Source organism: Aquarana catesbeiana, linkage group LG03, assembly GCF_042186555.1.
Source record: "Aquarana catesbeiana isolate 2022-GZ linkage group LG03, ASM4218655v1, whole genome shotgun sequence".
NCBI lineage: Eukaryota > Metazoa > Chordata > Amphibia > Anura > Ranidae > Aquarana > Aquarana catesbeiana.
In genome coordinates, this window is record NC_133326.1 from 26,023,615 (window position 1) to 26,035,676 (window position 12,062).

General features: G+C 43.2%; 1 long non-coding RNA gene across 7 annotated transcripts in view; it reads left to right on the top strand.

Annotated features, from left to right (window-relative positions):
- The window catches only part of LOC141131284 (uncharacterized), a 142,364-nt gene extending 130,806 nt beyond the window's left edge, over positions 1-11,558 (top strand). For 2 of the 7 annotated variants that reach the window (XR_012242718.1, XR_012242719.1), the window contains 2 exons: positions 2,400-2,455; positions 10,329-11,544. This is a non-coding gene — a long non-coding RNA (uncharacterized lncRNA). Of the gene's footprint in view, positions 1-2,399; positions 2,456-10,328 lie in introns of all 7 variants that reach the window. The other 5 variants (XR_012242723.1, XR_012242721.1, XR_012242720.1 and 2 more) reach the window with 5 other exon arrangements.
- Positions 11,559-12,062: the final 504 nt, after the last annotated feature.

Genomic DNA, 12,062 nt, shown 5'->3' on the forward strand with positions numbered 1-12,062 from the left:
ATTGTTAAAGTGAGACTCTGCGCGGGCAGCTGAATACCCAGCTGAGCTACATGTTTACTATATAAATGGCATTACCTGCTAAAAAGATTTGCGATTCTGTGCATCTAATCTTGTGATTTACATACAGATTCCACATGGCACATCTAAGTAACACACATAGATCCTAAATAGCAATGGGCTTGGGTTCCATCTAAACCAGGAGTGTCAAACTCAATCTCATCGTGGACCACATCAGAAGTATGGTTGCCCTCAAAGGGCCGGTTGTATCTAGGTTACGCTACGTACAGAGCAAATGGCTCAGGATTACACTACGCACAGAGTGCAGGGTTTAAAAGTAATTTAAGCACAGAGGGCAGAATTCCAGAATGGGTTACATAAAGAGTGCAGAGTTCAGTAGTGCGTTACATACAGAGTGCAGAGTTGAGGAGTGCGTAACGTATAGAATGCAGAGTTCCGGAGTGAGTTATGTACAGAATTCAGGGTTCAGTAGTGCGTTAACTACAGAGTGCAGAGTTCAGGGGTATGTTACGTACAGAGTTCAGGGTGTGCTATGCTCAGAGTGCAGTTCCAGGGGTGCCCTATGCCCCCCTCCCTGTCCCCATTCTAGTAACTCCCTATGTAGGCGGCTCTAGTACAGCCCTGTGTAGGTGGCTCTCTTCTACCCATGTATTTGGCTCTGTTATACCTGTTGTGTTACATCTGGAAGCTGCTAAAGGCAAAGCTGTCCCTTGTTAAAACAAGCAGGAATGGGAGAAGAGGGTGAGAGCCGGAAGTGGCAGAATGGAGTTCCACCACATTCCGGCTGCAAAACTAGTTGGGAGGACCACATGACAAGGCCTAGTGGGCCAGATTTGGCCCGTGGGCCTTGTCTTTCACAAATGTTGCCTAAACCAATGTTTGTCTGGACCTGGAAGGCAATTGTCAGTGCTGGGACAATGAGCTTCGGGTGGGAATTCCCCACCTTACAGCTTCACATGCTGCAGTGAACTTGAGGCCAACAATTCTAGATGCCCCACAACTTCACATATACAATAGGGCAGGATTTCTCTTATCATCAATCTAATATGGCTACAAGGTCATATTAATCAATGTCATTGACCTAATATGGCCATGTGGCCTTATTAGGTCAACAATATTGACCTAATATGGCCATATGGCCATATTAGGTCAATGATGACACAAGCATCCCCACCCCTTTGTGTACATAAAGCTGTGGGACATCTAGAAGTGAACATGAAGCTGTGGAGCATCTAGAAGTGACACCATCAGTGTGCGTCCACAGATTCATTGTAGTTACATGCATATGGAGTTTGGAGGCATTGCACATTGCACATCTAGGTGACAAGAAGATCCTAAATAGGAATGGGCTTGGGTTCGGTCTAAACCCATGTTTTGCTAAGCCTGGAAGGCAACTGTCAGTGTTGGACCAATGAGCTTCAGGTGGAGGTTCCTCACCTTGCAGCTTCAAGTGCTGCGATGAAGCTGAGGCTGACACTTCTAGATGATCCACAGCATTATGTTCACTTCCAGATGCCCCCAGCTTCATGAATAGAAAGGGGCAGGGTTGTTCTTGATATCATTAATCTAATATGGCTACAAGGTCATATTAAGTCAATGTCATTGACCTAATATGGCCATGTGGCTTTATAAAACTTTATATAAAACTTTCAAAAGAGAAAATGTAATTGGGCACCAGTCACTATAGTTTTTATTTTTTATTTATTGCAGACTTGCTGAGGAGGTGAGGGTTAGCGTTCCTAGATACCGTAGCAAATCATTTACAGACTCTCCAGATCAAGATCAGTGGCCAGCTTTACAGTGTCAGAACTTTTAAGCTGACCAGGCAACACTGTAAGCACGTTCCCAAATCTCAGTGCCTCCTCCAAGTGAGTCACCAGGCCCTTCTGAGAGACCAGCCTTCTTCCTGGCTCTCTCCAGCAAGGGTCCTAGACCTGGGTCTCCTTCTTGGCACAGCTTCCTCCAGACCAGGCAGGACAGCTTCAGGAACACTTTAACACACATTAGGCCCCAAACCAGGCTATTGGGCCTAACAGCAGCAGCACCTCCCTAGGCCTCAGCCCAGGGAAAAAAGATAGAGAGCACATGGCCTGTCCCAGATATTTATATCCTCCCCAGCATGCATCAGTGGCCTAAACCTACTGAGTTGGCTGAAGAAAATATAAATATTCATAACTTACTTTTGTTTATGAAATTTCATACTATGATCAGTGATACCAGTGATATCTGCTGGTGACAGTGAGAAATCTCAAGCCTACTTATTAAAAAGCCAATAATAATAATCAAAAACGGTGATAACTATATCTGAATATAATGTGCAATGGTTTCCTTCATTGTATACGTTTTTAGTCCTTAATACCTTTATTTATTTTGCATTCCAGGAAGCTGTCTGTGATACAGATGACCACTGACCATAGGCTGGATGTGTACACAACAAGTGAGTTACTGATGCCGGTACCAATTGCAATAACGGATACATCTGCTGAAGGTTGATTGCGGAGGGGCCCTGACATACCCCACTCACTTTCTGCTTGACTTTAGCAAACGGACAGCAGCTTCTGACATGAGCTACAGCAGTACTGATTGACACCCACTTATTATCCACCTGTACAGAGCAGCCTAAAACCCTGGTAGGAGGTCTTCTATATGCTAAAGGGCTTGTGTATATGGGCTTTGTTTGCAAAGGATCTTATTAGTTAATAGGAAAGCAAAAGTAACTTGAAGCAAATTTTGATCAAACACAGGGCAGAAGAAAACCAACTCCAAATCAGGTCCACACATGAAGGATCTGTTCTATTTCAAATGCCTGTTTATGCATTGACATATAGACCCAGTCTGTCCAGACAGTGTGGTCACCTACCTGTAAAAAGACAATGATTTTTCTAAGCCCTGTCTCCGCAAAGAACTAAAGCCAGCCAAAATTTTGATCTGTATATGGGCACCCTGGTTATACACAAGCCGATCTATTCACCAGTTTGAGTATAACCAGCCTGTCATTGTGTTCTGCCGGCAGGGAAGGCAGTAAATAATTATCTGAATCATTTGAATCATAAAACGTCCATATAAATGTATAAATAACATAAAAAGTCCCAAATGGTGCAAATAACACTGGATCAAAATGAAAAGTGCCACGGTGTTGATCATAGTTAAAGGTATCAATACCTCATGTGCTTCACCACCAATGGTACAATAAGACTCTTACCAGAGCAAATCAACTCTCTATACAGAAAAGAGTCAAATGCATTTTGTATGTAAAGCTGGTCTCCTACTTGGGCTCATCCTCCTGCTACAACCTCATGTGTGTGATATCCATGAGCAGCACAGTGGAGTCATAAAGAAGAAAAAGGCCAGGAAAGACACATAGTGGAAAAAAACGCATTATAATAGTTTTATTAAAATAAACAAGTGGGTACTCACAAAAGGATAAATATAAGAGCACTCATCAATATGTAGCACCCTTTAGTGTGTGCTAGGAGTTGAGTAGGCAAACCATATCCTGACTAGAGATGGACTGAACACCCCCCTGGTTGGATTTGAGCTAGAACTCTCGAACATCACAAACGTTCGGAGCTGAGCAGTGAACTCTATTGAAGTCTATTGGACCTGAAATGGAAAAATTAAAAGTGGCCCTATATGAAAATGATTGGGCATACAAAGGATATGGGGGTCCAGGTACTGCCCTAGGGGACATAGGGGATCCCCCGCCTTGCATGGCCAGGCACTCAGAATTTTACACAGCACTCTTGAGTCAGGAAACAGTCCTTGCAGCTTTTTTTTTTTAATATCTTTATTAGGGGTATTAAACTTGGATGGGGTGACGGGTATTATGGGATGTCCCCTTGACTTTGGTAGAACTTTCCAAGAACAACTTCTTCTATACAGACTATTTACACATAAAAAAGAAAAAAAGGGGAAAACCTGCGCTCCAAAGCAAGAATTGGTGTAACTGCAGCTGCAACAAATACCACAAATATCAATGAGGTGAAAAGATTAAATAAAAAGAAAAAATGTGCGCTTGCATTAGATACTTAAATCTATATTCATGTGTAATTATCATAAACAGATAAATAAACCCACCATCAAGGTTAATTCTAAAGGGGAAAATTCCAAGTTAGGAAATCGCTATGCTGCACAGCAAGTAGTGACATATAAATTAAAAACTGATATTAGCTATTCCGTACAAATAAATACAAAAAGCTTATGTGCAAAAAAAGGTTAATCCACCCAAGTGCAAAATCATAAATGTGAAATTTCAAAGATGCGACATGAGTCGCAAAAACGCATGTCCACAGTTTATAAGTTGCATCCCATTGTGTGCATAGAGGAACAGGGGGACGTGAAGGGACTTCCAACCACCAGTGGATCCAAAGGTTGATAACAGATGTATCCTTACCAGACGCGTTGGACCTCCTTTATAGCAAGGTCTTAGAAGCATGCAGATTTAGCCCTCTGCAGGGACAGGGGATGACAGCTCACCACGCGACCGGAGATGATTCCGACACTTCCGCGTTGATGTAAACACTCCCTCGTTTTTGAACTTGTGGATAGAGAAGGGGAGAAAAAACTCCAATAGTGTAGTAGGTAAAAAAAGGATTTTATTGCCTCAGACAACTAGGCATCTTACAAAAACATCCAAAATATAAAAGCCGGCAAATTTAAAAAACAGAGACGCCCGTGCTGGGTTACATGGGGCTTTATGGCGATCTGGCATACACTGCGTAGCCACGACTATTTACACACTCCTCAGCTTCCTGCAGCATAACACTTATTTGAAGCACAACAACTCCCAGGACCAGCTGGCATAATGTTAGGTGATCTGACAATAGGGCTCAGTCAGATTGTAGCAAATGCCCTTTACAGGCAGGGACTGCAGGCCCCTTGGTTGTAGCAAAATTCTAGTGCCCAGCTGTCCTTCTGTGGCTACTGATCCCAGCACCACCTCTTCAGGCACTGCCAGCCCACCTGACTGCAGCTGCCGCTTTCTCTAGCCCTCCTGGCTAGGCTTCCACAGTCCTCCCAGACTGACTCTGCATATATCTCAGACTTCTCTCACCCAGTCTTCTCAGGCTGCCTCCCAGTCCTCACTGACTGTAACACTCACCAGCCCACCTGGCTATCTTCCTTGGAGATCTCCCAGAAGTGCTCACTGGCTCCTGCTGTCCTCACACCTGCTCTCGTGCCACTGGACAGGATTCCTCCTTAGGATATCAGAGGATCCCTCCTGCACGAGCTCCCAGGCCCCAGGTCACCCCCCCAGACTAGGGGGTTACACTCAAGGGCCCACCGACTGCCTCCTAGCACTCTATCTCCAACTTCCACCCAAACTCTCCTGCCCAGCTGGGCTGACCCTGTGTATTTGAGGGGGTATGCCCCCTGCCAACCCATCTGTTGGGGATTGGTCTGGACCCCCATGAATACTCCAGGCAGCTCCTTCTAACCCCCCTCCCATTCTTCTGGAAGTTTCCAGAAAGTTCCAGAAGTATAGGGAGATAGCAGAGATGCTGCCCGCTGAGTCATACCAGCCCTCCCTGGATTACTCCCCTGACCCAGATTAAAACACAGGCTTGGCTGTTAGCCAAGCCAAAACATTTTACCTACACTAACAAAAATCTACTGCTACCTACTGTAGCACACTAGAGGGTGCTACACTGTCAAACATTGAAATTATATGCCCCGGTCTAACAGGTGTGGAAAAATTGGGCTTTGCGTGTTGGTGGTGCCTTCACACCTTAAATCTATATAGGTATTCTTGATGAAAGCAAGAATTGGCCTTGCTGTCAAAAATTGAATTATATGCACCTGCCAAACAGGTGCAGATAAATTGATCCTTGGGTGTTAATTATGCCCACAAAAATCAACGCCCACAAAGCTAGGCAGCGTAGACAGTCTTGCACAGATTCCAGATCCAGAAAACACTTAATCGGGGACATCGGCATCAGGGGCTTGATAGCTACTCCTAATCCAGGGATGATTCATTTTGATAAATGTCAGTTGGTCAACGGAGTCTGTGGACAGACACAATCTTTTATCTGTCACAAAACCTCTGTGCCCAATCAGAAAGCAAGCTGGATGCAGGGCAGTCCAGCAGCTCAATTGCATACTGGGCAAGTTCTGGTCAGTGGTCTATTCCCATTCCCCAGTAACTCAGTGGATCGTGAACTGGAAAGCTCTCCATGTCTACCCCTAGGTAATCTCCCACCATATGATGCAGACACTGCCGATGGGGTATGGAAGCTGGCAGCTCTGGGTGCCGAGGACTAAAAACTTTTTGAAATGCATCACTGACGCGGCCCCTTCTCCACCGCTCCTCTCTTAAAATTAACTAAAACTAGCTTTTCCATGAGACTGTACCTACCAGAGTCTGGAAAGGCGTTACATAAACTCCTCTTTAAGGTGTCAAGATATTTCATCCTCTGCACCCTCTGTGGAGACGGGATGAGTTCCGAGATTTTCCCGTTGTAACGGTGGTCAAGGAGGGTTGCCAACCAATAGTAATGCCACCAATTCTTAGGTCCTTTTGCAGGCTTTGAAGAATAAGGGAGGCCATGCACCGCAAGTTTATTGAGGCATGTGAGGCACAGTCCTTGTGGCCACTGAGGATTACAGTATCTAGAACTGCCTCCTTTTAGCCCCGTACTACTCCCAAGGGTTCTGTGGATGGAAAAACCATCTCTTAAGGTGTGACGTATGTCTTCCTCTGCTTCAATGCTTAAAAAAAATGCCAGAATTCTCTTCCTTTATCTTCTCTTGTGTGTTCTGTGGCGTCATAAGAATGGTGTCTGCAAAAAGCGGGCCTTGAGAGGAAAGGAAGTCCTCCTTTTCCTCCCACTGCTCTGCCTTGAGTGCCCTGTCCGTAATGTCATGCAGATTCTGTTCAAGCAGGAACACAACAGGGATTGTGTCACCGATGTATGCATTGTCACGGCTCACCATCCTTGTTGCCTCCTCAAATGATGACAGTACAACGCATGCATCCTTTATCAGCAGCCATTGGTGTGTGGACAAAAAAGCCGAGCTGCCCTGAGCTAGTCTTTGTGCCATACTCACATGTACTCATTGACGGCCTTCTGCTGCATGTGCAGCCACTGCAGCATTGCCAGAGTTGAGTTCCACCTGGTAGGGATGTCACAAATTAGGCGGTTTATGGGCTGGTGGAATTCCCATTGAATTTCAGCCAACCGAGCACTGGCTGTGTATGACCCCCTAAAATGGCTACAGACTCTTCTGGCCTGTTTTAGCAGATATTCCAACCCTGGGTACCTGTTTAAGAAACGCTGCACCACCAAATTGCTGGATGGATTATCTAGCCAGTCCACCACCTCCTCTGCATGGATGGACCACGACCATCTTTGCCTGTGGACACATATGTTGCTGGCCCCCCCACAGTGCCTTGGGATGTCTAACTCTCCTTGTTGGCCTCCTAGACATGATGGGATGGGGGGCTTATTACCAAAATGTAATAGAGACAGGGAAATGTGTACTTGGATGCTCTTTAATCAATGGAAAGTGGTGTTTGGTGCACTTTAACCTGAGGACTGTCTACACAGACACACTCCACTGACACACTACAATATACTGCAGTAAAACTGCACTGGCGCATTTCAATATACTGCAGTAAAACAAAGGCAGAGGGTCTAAGGCAGCTATGGACTATCATGGTACGTTAAGGACTTACATGCACAATTGTATAAAAATATATAAATTTATTAAGACAAAGACATGATTAAAAAAGGTCCTAAAAAGAGGGAATTCTCTGTGTACGTATTACATTTTTGTTTTTTGGGTTCTACCTCTTTAAACCACACTGCCATGCTTTTTAATGTTTCCATCTGCGGAGCGGTGTAAAATATTTTGGCTTTTTATTAGAGAGTTTAATGTTTTTCCTTTCACGGACTGGCACTGTACCCGCCGTTCTGAAGCCTCAGCCTGCCGTATGTTTGCCAGTGCTTAACAAAGGCGTTATATCTCCTGTCATATTTACCCGCGTGTTAGTTTCAAGTGTGCGGATTTGTTGACTTAGATGTCAGTATCCACTTAAACCATTCAATTCTTCTTTTTAAATAGTGCATAGAAAGCAGACTATAACTTGCCTGTAGAAGATCAAGGTCAACAACCATCCACATAAAAAAAAATGAACAAATGGAAGGCTTGCACGTCTTTACAAGATTTATACCTCCTAGATTATTTTAACAGTTCACTGACTGGGGATTTGTTTAAAGAAAAAAAAAGGTTTCATCCAGAAAAACTGGAGATAGGTTTTCAGCTCTTTTCTTTCTTTATATATATGCTGTGTGCTTACACCTAGTGCACTGTGGGAGGGAGGAAAAACATACATCCAGAACCCCCCCCCCCACCCCAGAATAGGGGATAATGAAACACATTACTGTGTTATAAACACGTAGGTTAGGGTTCTCCTATTCGAGGCAGGTTTTGATTTTTCATCTGAAACCTTTGCAAGTTCAGTGTTTTAAATTAAAATATCTCCGTCAAGGTCACCAGAGGCATATGGTCCTGTTCAATAACGTTAAACAAAACATTCGTTTTTACAACCTTTTGTAATTCGTTATTAAACACAACGTGCATCTATGGATGGTCGTCATGATCTTTTCATTGCCCGTCCTTAAAGTGTAACCCAAAAGCTAAAATGTAATACTTTGTAATACTTTGCAGCTTGGCAATCTTTAAAGTTGAGCTCCAGGCCCCCCCAAAAAAATTAAAAGTCAGCAGCTACAAATACTGTAGCTGCTGACTTTTAATATAAGGACACTTACCTGTCGAGGGATCCAGCGATTGTCCTCATCTGAGCCAATTCTTCAATGGGCTTCGGGTGCAGACGACGGCATTGTAAGTAAGGGAAACAAGAAGTAAAGCCTTGCTGCTTTACAGACACTTTTCTACTGCACTTTGTGAATGACCCCATAGTCTTCAGGGACCTGTGATGTGTTCCAGAAGGCTAAGAGGGAAGGAGGGAGGGCAAACTTCCAGCGCATCTGACCAGAAGTGTAAGGGGGTACCTGTCAAAACCAGGTACCAGCTCCCCCCAAAAAGTGCCAAATGTGGCAGTGGAGAGGAGGAATGCAAACAAGTAAAACTTCTACTTTTGGGTAACGTTCCAGTTTAAACGTGGTTCTTGCATTTGTTTTGTTATTTATGGCTTTAATCCCTGTATTTTGTTGCACGTGTGTGCAACGAAAGCCTCTGTTTTTAACGTGAATTGTAATGCTGCGTACACACGGTTGGACTTTTCGACGGGACTGGTCCGACGGACGCTGACGGATGCTGACAGACCAAATCCAGCGGACAATCCGATCGTGTGTGGGCTTCACCGGACCTTCAGCGGACTTATCCAGTCGCAAATCTGACGGACTTTAGATTTGGAACATGCTTCAAATCTTTAAGTTGTAACTCCGCCGGACCCAGAAATCCGCTCGTCTGTATACTAGTCCGACGGAGAAAAACCAACGCTAGGGCAGCTATTGGCTACTGGCTATCAACTTCCTTATTTTAGTCCGGTCGTACGTCATCACGTATGAATCTGTTGGACTTTGGTGTGGTCGTGTGTAGGCAAGTCCGGTCGTTAGAAAGTCTGTCGAAAGTCTGCCAAAAGTCCGTCGAAAGTCTGTCGGACAGGCTGTCAGACTTTTGTAGCTGAAAAGTCCGACCGTGTGTACGCGGCATTAGACAAAGTTAAATTGGTTTGTTTGCAGGCTAGCTGGTAAGTGAGCTCTGAAATTTTTGTTTGTTTGTAGTTGGTTATGGTTTCTGTCTAAATTGGTCTTAGTATGTGTATGTATCACGCCCCTGATGACGTCATCAATGACGAAGCACGTAAGGTGGAGTTATGATGAGTGACATCATCGTGCACTGAGACGCAGCGACCATCAGGTTGGTTTGAAACCAGCCATTTATGGGCCCTTCTGGTACCCTCATTTTATAGTTATGTATTGTTTGCACTCTCTACCCCCCCTTTTTTTTTTCCTTTTCCTTTTTTTTTTTCTCTCTTTTGAGGGGACTGTTGGATGGAGAGGGTGGGTGGTCTTGCAAATGTAGGGAGGAGGAAGATTGGAAAAGGTATCCATGTTTTGAATAAGTAATTGTATGTAGATTGTGGGGTATGAAGTAATTACAGGAATACTACTGTTGATTTTAATTGTTTTTGTTTTCCTTTTCAAAATGTAGTAAAAAAGAGTTTAACAGGAAACCTTTTATTGAAATGTGTGTTTTTTATACTTAGAAATGTGAGTGCAATACAAATAAATATTTATTTCTGGATTTACTACATTATGAGATGTTTCTTTCTCTCTCTATAGGGAGTCCATCGGGTCAGGATTAACAATTGAATTGAATACTAATGGGAAAAGATGCGAGATGGTCCATTCCTGGAATTGATTCTTGATTGCACTTTTTGACCTTATGGTCTAATCTGTGTGGTAAGAGGCTATCCATGTGGATTGAGGGTGAAGGTCTCTTTGTCACATCTCTGTGAGCACCATCAACTACTGGTCTCTACTTAAGGACTTTATAGACTTTTCTGACCGACTCTGATTGTTTTGCACTTTTCTCAGTTTATTTCTTATTGTGGTGTTTGTACCTCATCAGACTGTATCTGCTTTTAAATTATCAGCGCACTGTTTTTATATCTTTTTATTATTATTATTATTATTATACAGGATTGATATAGTGCCAACAGTTTGCGTGACGCTTTACAACTTTAGGGCAAACAGTACAGTTACAATACAATTCAATACAGGAAGAATCAGAGGGCCCTGCTCATTAGAGCTTACAATCTTTTTTGCTCATATTGTTGCCTACATTATTGTGTCAGCTGCTTATTGCTATTTTGAGCCTTAGCGCGGATACTATTTGTGTTTTTTATATACAGTATGTGTATGTATGTATGCATATGTGATAGGGACTTTGGATTGTGCAAATACAGACATGAATGTACAATATGTAAAGTTATGCATACATTGCTGGCACTATATACCATAAATACTTGTAATACCTTGCGTGCCCTTGAATTAAAAAAAAATTATCTCTACGCTTGTAATACAGCGGAGCTGTTTACAGTATGTACACATTCACTGGTTTTCAGTTAAATAAATAAATGAAAAACTCAGACACATGCTTCTGCAGTAAGTAAATCAATTAACACAGCATGTGTATAAAAAATGTAGGCGTACCAATAACAAACAGCAAGCAATGTATGTATTCTTAGAAAAGAAATGCCTTGGTAATAAATTGCTCATAAGATATAGACACAATTTGTAAAATTGTAAGTTTTGACTTGTTCTACTTGCTATGCCGGTGTATCCACAATGGGCTAAAACGTATATATATATGACCTGGTTATTAAAAAAAAAAACATATTTAGTATATCCAGGGTAATCATGCACATTTGCTCATGTTTTGTCTCTTTAAAATCGTGGCACGCACTGTATATATAAATACCTGTTGATCCAGACAGAGATCTAATAAGCCCTTAATAGGGAAGAGTTGGGTTCGGCAGTTCAGTGCGGCAGAACCTATGAGAATTTGTCACATCAAAGCATCCCCACTGGTCCAATGTGCTGTGGCCAAGACAGGCACATTCATGGTGGGGATGCTTATAACATCATTGACTTTTTTATTAGTTATTATTATTAGTTGAATGTCATTGACCTATATGACCATATTTGGTCAATCTAAGTACCTAATACAACTATATCAATGTAATTGACTTAATTGACTTCATACGGCCATATTAGGTCAATGACATCATGAGAATCCCAGCCCGTTTGTGTATGTGCGGCTGCGGGGTAGGAAATGCCCTGGTTGCAGCTGATTGGGCTGCCCGGCTTTGTCTGACAGGAGAGGAGGCTAGAGATGAGCTTGGGTTCGTCTTGGGTTCAGTCCAATCCCATGTTAGACTGCACCTGGAAGGAAACTGCCAGGATTCTTCGCCCTGCAGCTGCACATACACAAAAGGGTGTGTTTCTTGGTGCATCATTAACCTAATATGGCCACATAGCCTCATGTAATTGACCAAATTAACTTAATATAGC